The sequence below is a fragment of the Haliaeetus albicilla genome, chromosome 7 (genome assembly GCF_947461875.1).
Source record: "Haliaeetus albicilla chromosome 7, bHalAlb1.1, whole genome shotgun sequence".
NCBI classification, from domain to species: domain Eukaryota; kingdom Metazoa; phylum Chordata; class Aves; order Accipitriformes; family Accipitridae; genus Haliaeetus; species Haliaeetus albicilla.
This window is the reverse complement of record NC_091489.1, coordinates 25,801,866-25,820,019: the sequence shown is the minus strand read 5'-3', so window position 1 is coordinate 25,820,019 and position 18,154 is coordinate 25,801,866. Positions and strand designations below refer to the sequence as shown.

Sequence of the window (18,154 nt, the reverse complement as noted above, 5' to 3'; positions counted from 1 at the left end):
TTCTTGAGCATTAATGTCTGGGAATGATAACCAGGTCCCTCAAGGATTGTGATGACATTATAGCTTTGTCAAACACGTCTTAGCAAACAGTACGAAATCACTGTGGTCATCTGTATGGCATAAGGGAATCACAATACTTATTAAGTCTTAAACATCGAACATGAGCCTTTTACTAGGATATTTCTTCATGCCTCCTCCCTCCCCTCCACTTTCCCCAACAAGACTAGATGTCCTTTCCTTGCAGCACAGCACCACGGTCTATCTTCTATGCCAAGATCTGAATGCAAATGCCACTGTCCCTCTACGTCATGTAAACTGAAAAGCCAGGCTAGTTCTCATCTCTCTGATAGGATACGATGTTGGCTCATGTGCCTGAGGAAAAAGATACTGCAGACATCTCTGCTACTAATATATTTATATTTACAAGGTTCATAAAATCTGCCACTTTAAGTCAGATGAATAAAACTCATTGAACTCAATGATGTTGAATATACACGACAGGATCGTTGCACGTGACAAGGGTGGCAGAACCAGACTCCTTATGTGACACGATCTATGCAAAGCAGGGAAATTGCTTCTTTTGAAGTATTCTAAAGGGAAGAAGTTGCAAAAAAGGCTGATAAGTCTTGGTTTTTGTCACAAACTGCATCCCAAATACTTTTATAGAATATCTGAAAGAAGCTTAACTTTGTTGGAAAACTAACTGCATCCCACCCTGTTCACACCCATCCTAACCCCTAGAGCAACTAATGAGCCTCATGTTTTTTCTAGGCGCTCTCAGCCTCTCCTTGTATGTCAGATGCTTGAAGTCCTCAGTCATCTTCATGGCCCTTTGTTGACCTCTCTCTGGTATGTCCACATCGTTCTTGTACTGAGGAGCCCAGAACTGGACACAGTAGCCCAGATCTGGCCTTGCCATTGCTCATCAGAGGGGGAGTCACCTCCCTTGTCCTGCTGGCACTCTCTGCCAATGCAGCCCAGGAGGCTGTTGGCTTTCCTCTCCTCCTTTCTAGCTGCAGAAGTCAGGCTTCTAGTACTTCAGTGAAGGCAAATTGTGGTAGTAACATACCATATCTTTCAGACACCCAGCAGAGGATAACATCACATTCAGTAGAAAAAGAAGTCAGTCATACACACTAGAAATTCCTTTTATTCAAATACCAGATTGCATTTGCTGGCATAACAAACTGGGCTGTTTTGATCTGCTACAAAGTGAAATATAGATTTTTGTGAAAAATGCTTAAAATGTGTTCCAAATACCCACAAGTGATGCGTCAGCCAGTTACAAGTTTTGTACACACCTGCAAGCCTCCCTATTAACCAGTGATATGCAAAATGCTGTATGCTACATATGGATGGAATCAAAGCACCCTGAGCAATATTCTTAGTACCTAATTGTTACTGATTTTAATAAGGATGAATATTTATCTTGAATAAATTAATGTGAGACAATATTGAGAAATTCTAAGTTAATTTGCATTAATGAAAATTAATCATTCAGTAGAATTTTAATAGGCAAGTCTGAAGATACTATACTGTGTGCTTGAAAAGACTTTCCTTAAACTGTATTAAGGCATTTTTGTGAGCATTTGCTTTTCAACTCCTCAGCAGGACTAAAAATATGGCATGTCTAGACTTTCTAAACATGTTCCCTTTCTCCACCCTGCTGTCTGGGATTTCAGGATGTACCACTCTGATCAAGCTGCTGTTGAGTCTGGAAACTCTTGGCACATCAACTGTGTATTTACACATCAGTTCTCAATAGTTTTCCCTGAGAGTCAAAGTACTGCCAGAGGGATACGCACTTGCCCTACATCTAACACTTCTAGATACACAGCACTGCTTATGTATTCGCTGCCCGGTTCCTATTCTTATATGCTGCAAATGATGGCTATCATCGGACTCGCTCTGTCAGAACACAAGGACTACGTCCAGTGCCACCCAGAAATGTTAAGCACAGTCTCTGTGTGCGGCTCGTGTGACTGCACACAGCGATCCCACACAGGAATACGGCAGCTCTAATAGCAGCACCAATTACGTGCTCACTGCCAAGCCCACTGAGATGCTCGTCTGTGTAAGTAGAGGCTCTCCCTGCCACTGCTTGGCACTCAAAGCCTACGGACAGGGCAGGGCACAAAGTGAGATCCCTCCTTCTGGGCCAGGAGGTTTTGTATCCTTTCAGATACCATGTAACTATTTGGCTATCATTTTTCATTTTCAGAAGTATAACTAAATGGAAATCCTTCAGAGCAAACACTTGTTCTGTTTAAAAAAGGAGAGGTGATGGTGCTGCTGTTCCTGTGCCCTCTCTCCAGTAGGGTAGTGTTGGCCATTGATGTATGATGCAGAGAGGGCTGCCTCTTCCTCCAGACACTTGTGTGGGAATACGAGGTATCACAAGGTACAGGTGAAGCTCTTCAGCGCTGCTTTTCAAAGACCTCTTAGAGAGGGCAGCCTGTGCCTTTTTCTCAGTTGGGAGGGCTGGCACGAACTCTACTCTTTCAGCTCCAGCTTCTGTTCTTCCTTCCTGGCTGTGTTTTCAGCAAAGTGCTGAACATAGTAGCAAAATATACTGCTCTAGTGTGATTCTATATATGTTCAGCTGTGCAAGGCATTATGGAGATGGCAATGCTATCTAATTTAGGCACCCCTGGTCCTTCTGAACAGCACTTCCCTCTATGAGGAGTGGCATTGCTTTGCAGGCTGAGTAACTTGTGGTACAACAGTACTACTTATGCAATAAATCGTTGCTTATTGTCTGAAAGAGTGGCAGAATCTGTCCGTTTGCAATTTTGAGCCTTAATCTGAAGCATATGTGACTGGCTAAAGAAATGGACGTTCACCTTAGACAACCCTGCATTCCCATCTCTACCCTTCCCTCCTCCAGAGGAAACAACCATACAGCTATTTCACTAAGGGATATTCCTTTTGTATATGCTCTACAGTGGTTCAGAAAATCAACTGGTCTTTCAGGTGCAATAAGAATGAAAGACTGGACTCGGCATCATTATCTGAATTAATGAATAAATATGTAAAGAACTTTGTCCCTTCAAAGGGTCATGAGACATTAGCTGGTTTGACTTCTTATTTAGGACGAGTAAGCAGTTTAGTTTCTCAGGGGATTATTATAGTTAAATTACAGCTTCATATGCTCTTCATGAGACAAGAAGGAGACTTTCATGAGCAGCTTTTTCTTACAATTGTGGTTGATCTTAATATGTGAAGGACACAGCTTCCTATTTGTTTCCAGTTAATTTCAGAATAATTTTGCTTCAGATATCTCTGAAAACAAACAAAACAAAATGACAATGTGAAACAGGAAACCTTTACATCAGATTTAAAAATTACACAGACAGTGCAGGTGAATGAGCTCTTGAGTCAAATTAATGTGTGCAAGTTAGGGCTCATCTGTGCCATAAAATGATTTGTCGGTACAAGTATACAGCTGTCCTGGTTTCAGCTGGGATAGAGTTAACTGTCTTCCTAGTAGCTGGTACAGTGCTATGTTTTGAGTTCAGTATGTGAAGAATGTTGATAACACTGATGTTTTCAGTTGTTGCTCAGTAGTGTTTAGACTAGAGTCAAGGATTTTTCAGCTTCTCATGCCCAGCCAGGGCACCTGACCCAAACTGGCCAACAGTATATTCCATACCATGTGACGTCCCATCTAGTTTAGGAACTGGGAAGTGGAGGGGTGGGGATTCGCTGCTCGGGGACTGGCTGGGTGTCGGTCAGCGGGTGGTGAGCAATTGCCCTGCGCATCATTTGTACATTTCAATCCTTTTATTACTACTGTTGTCATTTTATTAGTGTTATCATTATCATTATTAGTTTCTTCTTTTCTGTTCTATTAAACCGTTCTTATCTCAACCCAGGAGTTTTACTTTTTTTCCTGATTTTCTCCCCCATCCCACTGGATGGGGGGGGAGTGAGTGAGCGGCTGCGTGGTGCTTAGTTGCTGGCTGGGGTTAAACCACGACAACAGCAATCCCAAGTCTACAGCAAAAATAAAGCTAATATATGACTCCGACAAAGCTCTGCCAGCAGCTTTGCCTAGGTGTGTGAAATATACCAGTAAATTTTTCTTTTACTAGTATAGCTTATGCAGTTTAGGGAAATGTTTGACCTATATGGGGCAAAAGAGCTCATTTTGTCAGTGAAAGCTGTGACTCCAGCAAAAAGTTTTCCCTGTGTTTCTCCAGTTGCTGGTCTGGCAGACATGGGAGAAGAGATACCTGCCTCTTGGAGACAGGTTTCCAAAGGGTGTGCCCTGGGGCTGGGGTAACAGAAAGGCAGGCCTGGAGGGAAGTTAATTAGTAACTTAATTAATACTTAATGGCAATATACCAGCATGCTAAGACTTCACCAGTGGGCCCTGTCCCCAGCTCTGCCACACTACAAAACCACATTTTAATCTGTCCTCTAGGGGAATGGCAAGACGTGCGCATGTAGGATGAACATCTAGGTGATGATGGTCTGGTAGTCTTCCCTGCCCTTCGGGTCTCTCTACAACTGGTTTGAGTCAGGCTGCTTGGAGTCCTGCCTGTATCAAAGGTAAGAATTGAATTGCAGCTCTCAGAGCAGCACACTGTTTATTTGCTCCCTCTCAACTTGTCATTCCTTCTGTAATCACCATTGATTGCACTGTGGAAAAAAGGTTTAGTTTGCACATTAGGAAAAAGTGAAAACACCAGGCAGTAGAAAAATTACCTAACAATGAAAATTAGCAGAGTAGCTGTTGCCCCCAAATCTGCATTGGAAAGTGCTTAGCAGGGGGACTTTCAAAAGTGCTGAGAACATACTACTCCAGTCATGCATTTGGGTTCCTCACTCCAGTATTCCCAACGCTCCAAAGTTTGCCTCAGCCTTTCAGCCAGACACAAGGGGAGCTACGAAATCAACACCTAGCTTACAGGATGAGTGGTATGAAAGCTCCAGAGAAATGTCTCAGAAAAACAATGCAAAAGCATTAATAAAGATGCGCTGGGGTCAGAAAGCTTGTCTTTCATTTGTAGCACTGTCTCTAGCTTTCAGTTTTGCAGGAACCTACATCTCAGCAGATCCAAGGTTAAATAAAAGTTACACCTAAATCTGTTTCATACAATTACTTTAAAAAAATCAGTACAAATTGAAATTAAAGAAAACTACTTTGTCCAAACAAAACCACCTGACCTGTTGAGTTCATGACAACAGGAAAACACAGCCCTGTAGTTTTTTTCATTCCCTAATGCATTTCTCTCTCTTTTCTACTTAACCTTTTTTTGGGTCCTATTCAATAAGCATCCAGGCTTATTCAGCTGAGACCGTTCCTTTTCCAGCACTTGTGTAAAGTTCAAGTCCAGAAAGCAATGTCCTGAAACAGTCTGAGACCAGTACTCGTTTTCAGCTCTCCAGGTGGCTGGGCAATGTTGTTTCTGTCCTTTTGCAGTCATGAGGTTACAAGCAGCTATCAGCAGCGGAGACAGAATCTGCCTTCCCTGGTTTTGCTGTTCTTTGTTGTTGTTGCTGCTCTTGCATGCCTCCATCTCATTTTTGTTTGCAGGGACATGAGACATTACAGCAGCACCAGAGCTATTGCAGTTCATTGCAATGAACCCCCTCTCTCCCCATTTTTCTTACAACCAAGAAAAAACACTATTGATATCTTTAATGGGTTCTAAAAGACTGTCAAACTGAGGACTTTCCTCACTAAAAAAAATCCCCCCGAGCCCCGAAACCAACTAGTGGCAGTAAAAGGAAAGAAACTTGTGTTGTTAAAAAGAAAGCCACAGATTTTAAGTGCTTTCAGGTTTTTTTCCTACTTTATCTTGAATCTTTAATGAAAGATTAAAATATGTTAATGGTGGTTGTTGCTATAGCAAGCTCAGGCATCTGTAGTCAAGTCCCTTGTTTAATTGCTTATTGTTCTGGAGTGATGAGGTCATGTTAACATCATTGACCCTCTGGGTCATTTATTCTATCAAAATTAACATAGCAAAGTCCTGAGGTAAATCTCTGGTCTTTCTTTCTCCCTTCTGCTTAGGGTGAGGACTAGCTTTTACTAGTGTCATCCTGGCATCCTTTGGCCCTGATTGTGGAAAGATTTTTTTGGGGAAGTGGTGAAACACTGCAAATATTATTATTATTACCAATTTTCTGAAATTATACCTGACTGTTGAGCTTATTCCTGTATTTCATTAAAATGAATTTTTCCCCCTAATGACTCTATTTAAAAGTAATTTGGATCAATAGATTTAATTTTGATAATCATATATACCAAATAATTAAAAGTAGATATTCATAAATAGCATAAATGTCCTGAGGAAGGGAGGGATCGTGGGTGTGAAATGGTTGAGTGAAGAATTCTTGAAGTAGAAGTAAAATGATCAGATGTTAGGCATTTGGCACAGATGCAAGAGACAACATACTTTTTGTGCATTATTTGCCTGTAAGTAAGCCTAAAAGAGCTAATTTGGTTATTTTTAGTAGCCCTTTCAACCAGCTCTGTAGCATACATTCTCAAAAGCTGATTTTTTTAAGCTCCATCAATTATTATACCTGGCGAGATATTTTACAGGGCTTTTCACCACATTAAAGGTTAATTTCATATGCACATATCAAATCCATATTTCTCAAAATGCTCACAAGTGCAAGTGTGGAAGTTTCATAGAAATTTTAAGTACTAAGATAAAATCCATAATGGAGGATTTCTGATGGTTGGGGGAAGACATGGAGCTACATGCTCCTTGGCTAGCTAATGATTTAAGACGGTAGATACTTCTGTCATCCACCAAGGATGATAATTTGTGGCATTGCTTTATAATCCCAAGACAGACAGTGATGTCCCTCAAGGTGGCAAAGGTCCTTTTTTTCATGTTTTGCTAGAGCCCTTAAAGAAGACATCTCATAAAATAAAACCTTGCCTCTGTTGATAGGGAGTTTAAAGGGCAGGTGGATAAAGACTTAAAGGATCTGATGTCATGACAGTGAGTTGTATAATTAGAGGCTGATCCTCTAGGCTGGCATTGCTTCTTGAAACTGTGCTTTTCCCTTAATGCCTATAGTCAAAAGGACTATTTTAGTCAAAAGAGAGTTTCATTCTTGCTTTCATGACATCTTTATGTGATAGAGTAAGTCCACATCCTCAGTGGCATGTGGACTTAGGAAGTAATGCATTATGTGAAACACCTACTTTTTGTTTAATTTTTCAGTCTTTCCTGCACCTTTTGAGTTTCTGTGGCTGTGAGGACAGGAAGACGTGGCCTCACGGATACAACACGCTGCCCTGCATGTCGTGTTTCTGAGCATTCCAGAAAAAAAATAACAGCTTATTTCAGATTCAGTGCCCTGCTTAACTCGAACTAAATAGAATAGAAATATTGCATGCCATTTTAAAATACATACAAAGTACATTTTGAAATAAAACACCTCTTTATAATAAAATCATTTTAAAATCTCTGAAACAACATTTCAAGTTTTGCTGGGTTTACAAGGGATTCTGTTAACAAAAGAAGCACTTCAGCAGAATCAAGTGAAATTCACAGAAGGTTCAGCTATCAGTGGGAAGAGCCGGGACTACACAGTTTCACACAGATCTAGAAAAAAAGTCTAATTTGTGTTTAGCTGGAAATGATGCTTGGAGCTTTTTAGAAGCAAAGGCTCTCTTCACTAGCACTTTAAGTCTCTGCAGAGTACCAGAGTAGAACCTTGAGGATTTAGTGAAAACACAGCTAATTCCTGAAAGCTTTTTAAGAGACAAACCTTAGTCAGGCACAACAAGGCGTCCATTTCCAAAAAGAGGAAAAGGATTGCATTTAGAGTACTATAATTTGTTACAGCAAAGTGGCACAAATCAGAAAAATTACACAGACTTTCAGATACAAAGCCTTTCTCTGGGTTTCTGTGTGTTTATATAAGGATGACTGCTGGTCTAATGAAGGTTTTGTCTCTATCTGTAAACCTGGTCTTGCCTCTGCACTTCTATCACCAGAACAATGATAGGTACCACTTTGACAAAGGTGACATTGCTAAAAGTGACAGGGGGTCATAGGCTGCAGCTCAGAGGTGTCCTTCCTGCCTTATTCACAGGACATTTGGGGTAATAGCGGCAGCTCCCAGGGGAAACCCTCCCTTGTTTTGGGAAGTGAAGGTTACTGGACAGTCCGAAAAAAAAAAATCACTCTGCCCGCACTCGTTTGCATCCGTAAACGATCATAGGTCACACTTACCGTCTTCCTTCAGAGACCGCATGCTTATTTCTAACAATGGTATCCTGACATATTTTTCTCATGTTTTCGATTATGTTTTCATCCACATAGTCACAGTTGTGCTCTTCTTCCTCTTCATTTTCTGCCTCACACTTTCCAAGTGCCTTATTTGTTAGACCTGAGCAATTAGCAAAATATAACTGTAAGGAAATTGAAGGCTCTGCCCTTGGCTGAGAAAATGTACAGTTCATACAGACAACCGCAAAAGCAAAAAACAAAGCAAGCAATGTTCTCCTCACTTTTCTCATTTTCATATAGATCTTAAATGAACTGCTCAAGTTCCTGAACAATATCTGTGGCAGATCAAGAATGAAACCCAGCTGAGCATTTTATAAGAAAGTGTTCAGTCTTATGAATTCCTACTTCAGTTTTTGCATAATACTTGTACCTGAAACTCTGTGGGCAAACAGGATAATCTGTTGTCTGCTCCCTGCTAGCTGTCCACAAATAACTCTAAGGTTTAGTAAAATGGTTAAAAAGGTTGACCACTGACAGTGTAAAAGCAGGCAGATAAAATTGTCTCCCTGTTCAAGAGAAGAGCAGTCCACTTCCCATGTGCAACACATACTATCTCTGTTGCAGATGTGCTCCCATGCTCTTGTGTTTCGCTGCCTGAAGAGATGAGCCTCTGCAGCTAGGAAAATTCGGGATTTCCTAGAACCAAAGCCACCAGTTTCTTCTTATTCAGAGGGCAGTACAGCAACAGAGATTAAGGCTTGAAAGTGGCTTCAGCTTAAAATGAAAAGTTTTGAAATATGTTTCTTTATGACCACCTAGACCAGCCTGAGGCGATACTGAGGGCAAACCTTCCAAAAAGCAGTGGCCTTTTCCCACAAGGGCAGAGACCCCCATGGGCGGCCTCTTTGCAGCTCCGGCGCTGGGGCTGGCTGTGCTCTGAGTCTTGGCGCAGCATCCGCTTCCAATTACATCTCCCACCAGTGAGCTACAGGCCGCTGCCAGAAGGTCCCAGGGTCTCCTCCCCTGCCTGGGTGGTCCTGCTGCTTCCCTGGGCCTAGAGGTAGCTCCCCACGGTACGAGACCACTGGTCGCATGGAGCACGACCCGACCAGGATCAGTCACCGAGTGCCGCACATCGCCCCAACCCTGAGCCACCGCATCCCTTGCTGCAGGCTGTGGTGGGGAAGAGCCAGCGGGGCTGAGGCAACAGCAGCAGAAGTCCCCTGCCAGGAGCAGCTGCCCTTTCGGTTTATCAGGAAGCCTCACCTTTAATGAATCTGAGAGGATACTGTGTTTCTAAAGCAAACAGTTTCACCTGAAATGGCAAAACAGTGTGGAACACTGCGTTTGGTAGAGCTGTTTGCGTTTGGTTAATTTGCTACGACATAACCTGAAACAACCTGCAAATGTGCACAAGGCCTCACAGCCTGTCTGACCTCCCAGCAAGGCCATGCTTGTCAAACAGGCCCTTCTTTATGGGGCTGAGCTTCTCAAACAAGAATCCTCTCAAGCTTACTCTTGCAAACACTGTGTGCCTCTTCACCAAGAAAATAGCCATATATTCTCTCGGTGGTCTCCAAACACCACTTGTGTTCCTCCTGAGACTCTCCATGGCTGAGGTGTCTCTCCCTGATAAACCGGGTAGGACTCACTTCTTTCTGAACTTGTGATCCTCCCTTTTATAGATTTTTATTTTAAGGCCAGAAATAACCATTAAGTTAATCAAGCAGCTGTCTGGCTGCACCAGCACAAAATTTATCACAGAGCAATCTACCTACAACTCCCCCTGCTACTTTTAGGAATGAGTAAATTACCAAGTATTTCCAGATCTAGGCATCAAAAGAAAAAAAACCCCAAACCATAAACCTATGATGAGAAATTTAATGAAGATCTCACTCACACATGTGGCCACTATCTTTTTAATTAGCATTTCCAGGTTTGTAGTTCATTAGCAAGTTGGCTGTGTTTGATATCAGTAAAAGTAAACTAATGAATAAAACAGGCACTGAAAGAATAAGCTAATCCCTGTGATTCAGCAAGGGAAATATTGTTTGTGCGCTTAGACTTGCTAATATGGATATAAAGTACAGATTCCTCATGGATGGCATAGCTAGACTTTCTTCTTTCCCAAACACATGCAAACAAAATGATATGCTTCTAAGCAAGACAGCTCAAGGAGAAAGGAATTAATGTCATCGGGCCAGACTAAATCACAGCTGTCCCCAGTTCCAAACCTGTGTAGGATGCTTTCTGAAATGTATACATTTACACTTCAATAAAGCATTAAGCAATGAATGGGACAAGTTGAATGATCCCAAGTGGATTCTGAACAGTGAAATCAATACAATTTGCTTCGCTGTTTGAAAAAAAACCCAACTATTAGTCTCAACACTAAATTGCCAAATCAGAGATGCCATCTCAGCCTGCTAAGAAAACAAGGCTTATGTCATTGTGCTGTCCATCCATCCATCAATCTCTTCAGCGCTTTTAAAAGATTTTTGCCAATTTCAGTCAGATTTAAAAAGGGGGGCAGAAGTCTCAATGCGGTTACAAAACCAAGAGTTGAATTAGTTCCTCTATTGAAAGAAAAGCATGCACAACACAGCTGTTATACACTCCATTTGGCAGCAGACAGCAGGATAAATCAGCATGTGCATATTGGTTGGCCACTCAACACACACAGCTCCAGACCTGCTCTTCTTCTTTTGATAGCAGTGCTATAAGGAGAGTTTTGGTTATTATCTAGGAAGGGGGAGAGGAGCAGTAGGGGACAACAGACCTGAATACTCATTAAACCAAATTTCATTAATTCCGCTCTTCCTGGAACAATTTGTATAATTACATTTGCCTTTATAGTGGAAGGGTAGTGCTGTGCAGACTAAGAATTTCCATTTATCTCACTTGTATCCTTGAGTGAGTACGATTTGTTGGTTTTTTCCTTGACACATACTTGCTTTTTTTTCACGAATTTCAAGGTCACAAACACCTGTCATAACTCTCCATTTTGCCCTCCTTCAAAATGTAGGCAACAGAAGCAACCCAACCCATCAGGACCCTTGCTTGAATGAAACCAGTGCTAGAAACCCCAACTTACGTACATACAAGGCTGCACACCTAAATGCCCCTGGCTGTGACCATAACACAGTTTTATAGCTGTGGTAAATAGTTCAGGATTTATGCTGCATAAACTAACATTCAACCACATAATAACATTTAGTGTTTGTTTATTTATGCCTAACCTGGAAAAGATACTTGTGAATTATTGTGTGCAATAATATTGTGAACTAGAGATGGTAGAACCAAATCCTTATTTCTGCACGTCACTTGAGTGAAAATGCACAGAACTGAAGGCATATGCATAAGCCAAAGTGTTTTTTATGAACAGTAGCATTTTATTTGCTGTGGGCCTGGTTCTGATGCTCCTCAGTGCTAATGAGAACTAATTTCTTAGGGAGTGCTACTGAAAGCTATTCAGTGATAGCAGAATCAAAGCCCATAAAACTAATGGACTGTTCCTTGAGCTGGTACCCATCAACCATTCCTTCACATGATGATGTAGCGTATCTTTAAAAACTGTTACGTACCACAATCACAATACTTCATATGCACTGTAGGGTTACAGTTCATGCATGGGTAATGTTTATCGCCTTCTGGAATCTCCTAACCCATTGTTTGGAAAAGTTTAATCTTAAATTTAATTTCTTAAAAAATCTTGGATTTCGTGAAAGAGACATCTGTTGACTTCTTTCACTGTCCTTTTATTTTTAAATTTTCTACTTTGTCACTTCTTTTCTGGTCTATGTTGCTGGTGTTACTGAATTCCTAAAGATGCTAATTTCCACTGTTGCACTGCTGCCTCTTTTTGTAAAATAAATCCTCAGTGTATCAACAGCTCTTGCAGATAATAAACGCTTGCCATAAGTTTTAAACAATTGCATATTTCAGGCCCCATCATACCTTCCATCTTTTGCATTAAGTTTTTGGGGATATTATGTTTAATTCACTTTAATAGTTGGTGTAGAGCACAGCCCCATAACCAAATGTATTGCCATAACTGATGGGACAGCAAGCTACAGCACAGGGGCAGGAATTTCTTAAACCATGTTCATTGCCAAATTTAGTAGATGCTATATGTGCATCCTAAATTGCAATCAGAAGGCCTGTTACTTTTTTCTTTCTCCAGCCCACTGGTCTCCTAAATCAAATTCCTAAAGCCAGAATATATAAAGATCTTCCCTAAAATGATCTGACATCAATAAACAAAACCAACATAAACACTTTTTGATTGCAGATTGTAACACTCCAGAAACCTAAGCCATGAGCAAGAAGATTAGGTAATGTTTTAGAAACTCCCTTACAATAAATTTCAAGGTTAAGGAAAAACTGTTATGGCAGATTTCTGATTATTGCTATTATCCTGCAGATATTGCTACTATTTCTAATGAATTCAAACTCAGTCAAATATAAGAAAATAAGATAATATCTTTAGTGGTCAATTCAGGTTTAATTGTAGCAGAGGAAAGAGGTTCAATTTCTTAGAAACAAAGATAATAAATCTTATCTTTATTAACATGAACTCTGTAAGGAAAGACAATAAAGGCTTTAAAACTGAAAGAAAACCATGTTGCTTTTCTTTTTGGAACTACCTGGCCCTTGGTAAGAAATAGTAATTGTCTCTGTAACAGGTTTTTTTGAGAGCACAGATTCAATATCATTACTAGGAATTTGAAACAGGTTGGTGCTTTGGGGAGTTGCTCAACATTCACCAGTAGAAGTTTAAAGATTAGTCAGTGAATGCTGCATTTCCTCCCATTCAAAAACCACAGGAGAGTGTCTGCATTATTAGTCTTCACATATTTTCTAATCCATTATCTGCTGAATTAGCAGAGCAGAATATACTCTCTGGAACAGGCAAGCTTGCTGCACACAACAGTGGACTTGTGGGGATCCCTTGGCTGGCCAGAAAGACCTGCTATATCTTCTAATCCAATTTCCTGTATGATTCTGCAGCTATATTTGAATTAAGCTGAATAATTTTGAACTATACTAACACACATCTTTCAGAAAAACCTTCAGCTTTGATTTGGGTATGTCGGCGTACAATCCATCACTGCTCTTTGGTCTACGTTAAATCTGCTTAGCTCAAACTCACACAATAGTCAAATTTAGAGAAAGTTTGTGCAGGGATATACTCCAAGGCAATTAAACAAGAAGCAATTTCCTAGCCTTGCAAAAGAAGAAACATTATGGTACTATCTCTTGATTTTCTATGTGTGTACTGAACAGAGGTACTAAGAGTTTGAAACCCTCAGTAACCAAGGCTATTTTTTTATCTGATTTTCTGTGAGTAGTCTAAGCTAATACAGCATATAGGATGAACTTAAAGTTAACTAATTGCAACTTTCACGAGGAATGAGGCAGGAGACGTATCATTGACGAGCTTTTAAATCAGAAACATGCCTAAGAACTGGGCTAGCTGGGAAGAGTTAGTGCTGTGAATCTTTGCAGGACCAGAGGCAAGCAAGCCTTCAGCAGCCCTAACACCATTTTTTCTCTGATACTCTTGGCCATACAAATAGGGCTACCTGCAAAGCACAGGTCTCTAGCCATAAACTCAGGGAAAAATGAGCCTGACTGATACCTAAAGTTTAAGAGGAATGTGTCTACTGGAAGAAGGAAGAATTAAGTCAGTAATCTACCATTGCGATTCATGCGTGGGTCTCAACCAGCAGAAAAGAAAACTCTGCTTTCACAGAAGGGATAGCACAACAAAGGTTAGGATCTTAATGGAATGCAGGCCAAAGGAAATAAAGCAAGATCAGCTGACAGAAAATAATTTAAAACTTGAAAAAGTCCCTAGAAAAAGCTTTCTTCTCAATTAGATTGTTTCAGAATTAAAAACAAGTGAAGAATTGCCTAAGAAAAATAGACTTGAGCTAGAAAGTGAAAAATAGCAAATAAAAATCAAGTGCTCTTGGAGACTCTGAAAAAGGTTTATCAAGGACATATAAATAAGGCTTAATGGGGTAGAGAAATGCTACCAGATCAGAATGAATAAAGAGGAGGCTCCAACCAGGATGAGACAGCAACATCGCCTTGTTTCACTGCAGTGCTGAAACATGTTCAGTAGAAGGTCCAAATCAAGAACAGTTGAAAAAAAGTCCATGTCTGTTTTCTAGTGTCCAGAACCACAAATTACATTAGCTAACAAGCAGCATGAAGGAGAAGGCAGAAACTCTGCTGGTAGCATGGCTAACAGAAGCAGCCCTCTGCCTAGGGACAGGTGAAAAGCCCACTGAGAGGTTCTGGGTCAGGATTTAGTGCACAGACAAATATGGGCAATGTTGTTGTGGGTGTCTGGTACAGACACAGTGATTCATTAATGACATGGATGATGGGACAGAGTGTACCCTCAGTAAGTTTGCAGGTGATACAAAACTGGGAGGAGTAGCTGAGATGGTTGTGCTGCCATTCACCTGGACAAGCTGGAGGACTGGGCAGAGAGGAATCTCATGAAGTTCAGTGAAGGAAAATGCAAGGTCCTGCACCTCGGGAAGTATAAGCCCATGTATCAGTACAAGCTGTGGCTGACTGCCTGGAAAGCAGCTTTGCAGAGAAAAACATGGGGGTCTTGGTAGACAAGCTGATCATGAGGCAGCAATGTGTCCTTGTGGCAAAGATATCCAACAACCTCCTGGGCTACATTAGGCAAGGAGGTGCCAGTGGAGATCTTCCCTCCTCTCCTGAGCACTGGTGAGAGCACACTTGGACTGCTGGATCCAGATCTGGGCTTCCCAGTACAAGAGGGACATGGACATTCTGGACTGAGTCCAGCAAAGGGCCATGAAGGTGATCAAAGGAGCGGACCACCTGAAATAGAAGGGGAGGCTGACAGGGCTGGAACTGTTCATCCTCATGAAGAGAAGGCTCAGGGAAGATCTTATCACTGGGTATAAATACCTGATGGGAAGATGCGAAGGAGATGGAGCCAGACTCTTCTCAGTGGTGCCGTGACAAAAGAAACACAAGTGGTAACAAATACTTTCACAGTAGGAAAATGATTCCAATACAAAGAATGGAAAGAGTAGGTGACCTCCCAGTCCTGTTATTGAGCTGAAGCCTTAGCAACGATAGCTCCAAACTTCTTTTCTCAGCTAAGGGATCTCAGTTTAGAAACTACTGCACAGTTCCTGTAAGAGGCACAGGAAGTGACTGTACGACTCCACTTCTCACTGCATGAACTGAGCAGCTGCATTTAGAAAAATCTTTGAAAAATCTTCACTGTAAAACCACAACGTGACTTTAACCTGTGTGGCTTTTCTTGTCTGTGATGAGTCTAAACCCATCAAATAAAGCACCTACATGAGCACTGACTCCTGTGCTTGCAAATAAGCCTGTCCTCAGCATAAACTTTAAGCCTCGTTTACTTCAGTAAGGATGCTTTGGTCATGTTTTCTCAGGTATGCCCCCTCCTGCTTCCTTCCCATGCCTGCCTCACCCCACAGAGACTAATCCATGCAAGTGATCCAACTGATCCCTGTAGAACAGACAGCAGTTTTCAAAGTCAAGCCCTAGTGATTTGCAGGTTGTTCCCTTGGCATGAAAGAGTACAACACTAACCAATCTCGTTATTCATTTTTTTCTGGGCTTTAAACAGAGGATACTGTCCTTGTAGCTGCCAATATGGAAGCTTCACCATTTACTGCTGTAAAATCTAATCAAATCATTAAGCAGTGACAAATGGAGCCTGCGGGGAGATTTTTCAAAGCCACAAAGTAACAAATTTGGGATTGTCTTTCAAAGCAGCCAGATAAGAAAATACCTTTCAAAAACCAGTCCCCAAATAATCAACTTCCACAGCAATAAGGATTAGTGAATATTCAACAGCCCACAGTAATTCTTCACTATAAAAGTTGTTTATGTTGCATTTGGAAGTTTCAGTATGCATAGTTTCAAACAGGCAGTCCTTTTAAGGAGTCTCACACACTGAATGACAAGACAATAAAGAGAAACTTTATGGGAGGTTCTTATACTAATATCAATTATCAGTTAACGAATTCTGTGAGGATAAGTATTTCTGCTTAGTCTCCCAAATGTTCTAGAGTTGCAATTAATGTGATGGGTTCATATTTCAGACATAACATGTGCCTGAGAGATAATTAAATCAATTGAAATTTTTTATATTAACTGCAAAGTCTTTTGGATTTGTCTTCTTATCATCTAGCTTCTCAACTTCAATATGTTTCCTTTCTGAAAAAGGGAAAACTTGTAAGGTAAGCAGAAACACTAACCATCTATCAAAAATGCTTTGGAAATCCAAGCAAATGGTGACTTTAAAAACAATTATCCGTCAAGTAATTTGCTCAATATTATTTTTTTCTTCAAAATAAAAAAATGTGAATGAAGACATCATATCTTTAATGCAAATTGCTTGCTAGTCTTTCAAACCTGTTGGAATCCATGTTTCTTTATAACAGATGACGAGTAAGCATCATCCTAAAACAAAAGGGAAGTGCATCTTTTCCACACATCTGTTCTTAAAAGCTAGTGAATATTCATGCTACAGTGTCAAACAGAGTTTAATACCATGCTGCTGTTGAGAGCTTGGATGAATCTGCCTTATGGCATTTATGGAGGAAGAACAGAAATGTTCACTTTCCATCTCTTTTAAGTAAGCCACAGATTCCAAGTGAAATCACACAAGATAATCCTGTATGGAAATTATTTATCAGGGCTGGGGTTAAGCTTTGTTATTAATAACTCAAAACCATAAAGCTTAACTGACCTTTAATCACACTGGTTTCCACTAATGTAGCTTTCCCAGTCATGTCCTTCTTATTCTCACGATGCACCAAATCATTTTGACAACTAACTTGTAATTCCGAAACACTGGCAGCTTGATTTGAGAACAGTTTCTTGGTTGTGTCTACACAGAAATTCTGAAATTACATAGAAGAGCACATTGACTTTACATGTAAATTGTTACTCCAAACTGGATGCTTTCAGAGGTATGACACTTAAAAGCAACGTTCTTTGTGTTACTTCTGTGAATTTCAACCACAAACCTTCTGTTTGTCAAAGTCATCAATCACATTTACCATAATGTTTGTCTTTGAGTCACAAAATAACATGACCAGAATGCACTTTAGATGAAGAAATTACCTTTAAAATATATCTCTAGTCTTTCTTTTCTTTTTTGGGGGGTATATGGAGTCATGCAAACAGAAGGAGGGAGATTTATGTATTCCTTTTGGTTCATAAAGATTTCTGATTAACTTTTTTCTTGTATCAATCTTTCATTTAATGAGTTACATTAATGTAATATTACATCACAAATTCATATAAAGTCTGACATTTCAATTACATTTATCCAATAGCATTTATAGCATAGAGAGTATAGTTAGATAATATGAACAGACAATGATGGAGTAATTAATTATAGTATTATTACATTGCAGAAAGTAAGTTATATGGCTGCAATACTTGCACTGCTTGAATTTCAGGTTTGATACATACATTTCTATAATTCTACTTGGGTTTTTGTTGGGTTTTTTTTAATTTTGAGATATTTATGTCATAAATGCTTTCAGTTGAATACATGTTTTTCATCTGTGTAAATAAGAGTCAATTAAAAGTGTCAAAAAGTATATCTTCAGTGAAGCTACACAGTAGCTGCAGTGGAGGTGCAGTACAATTGCAATCATTATGCCAGAAAGTATGTATTTTAAAAAATAATCAGTATAGAATTTCCATTCAACATTAAAGGTAGACTTTATCCTCAGCAATGACAAAGCTCATCCTATTCAGAAAGAGAAGGTTGTGTTGGTAAAACTAATGGTAGCTACATGGTAACACAGTATATAATGTCTGATTGTTTCAAAATCAACCCACAATTTGTGAAAGCACAACATGAGCCCACATTTTATGACAATCTGCCCCCTTTTAAAAAA

The 18,154-nt window shown here is 40.2% G+C and overlaps 1 long non-coding RNA gene across 1 annotated transcript; it reads right to left on the bottom strand.

Moving 5' to 3' along the window:
• Positions 1-439: 439 nt before the first annotated feature.
• LOC138686104 (uncharacterized) lies at positions 440-17,192 on the bottom strand. Its single transcript, XR_011325432.1, has 3 exons — positions 16,990-17,192; positions 8,208-8,364; positions 440-3,282 (listed from the first exon to the last, which is right to left on the bottom strand). It is a non-coding gene; the product is annotated as an uncharacterized lncRNA (long non-coding RNA).
• Between the last annotated feature and the right edge of the window lie 962 nt (positions 17,193-18,154).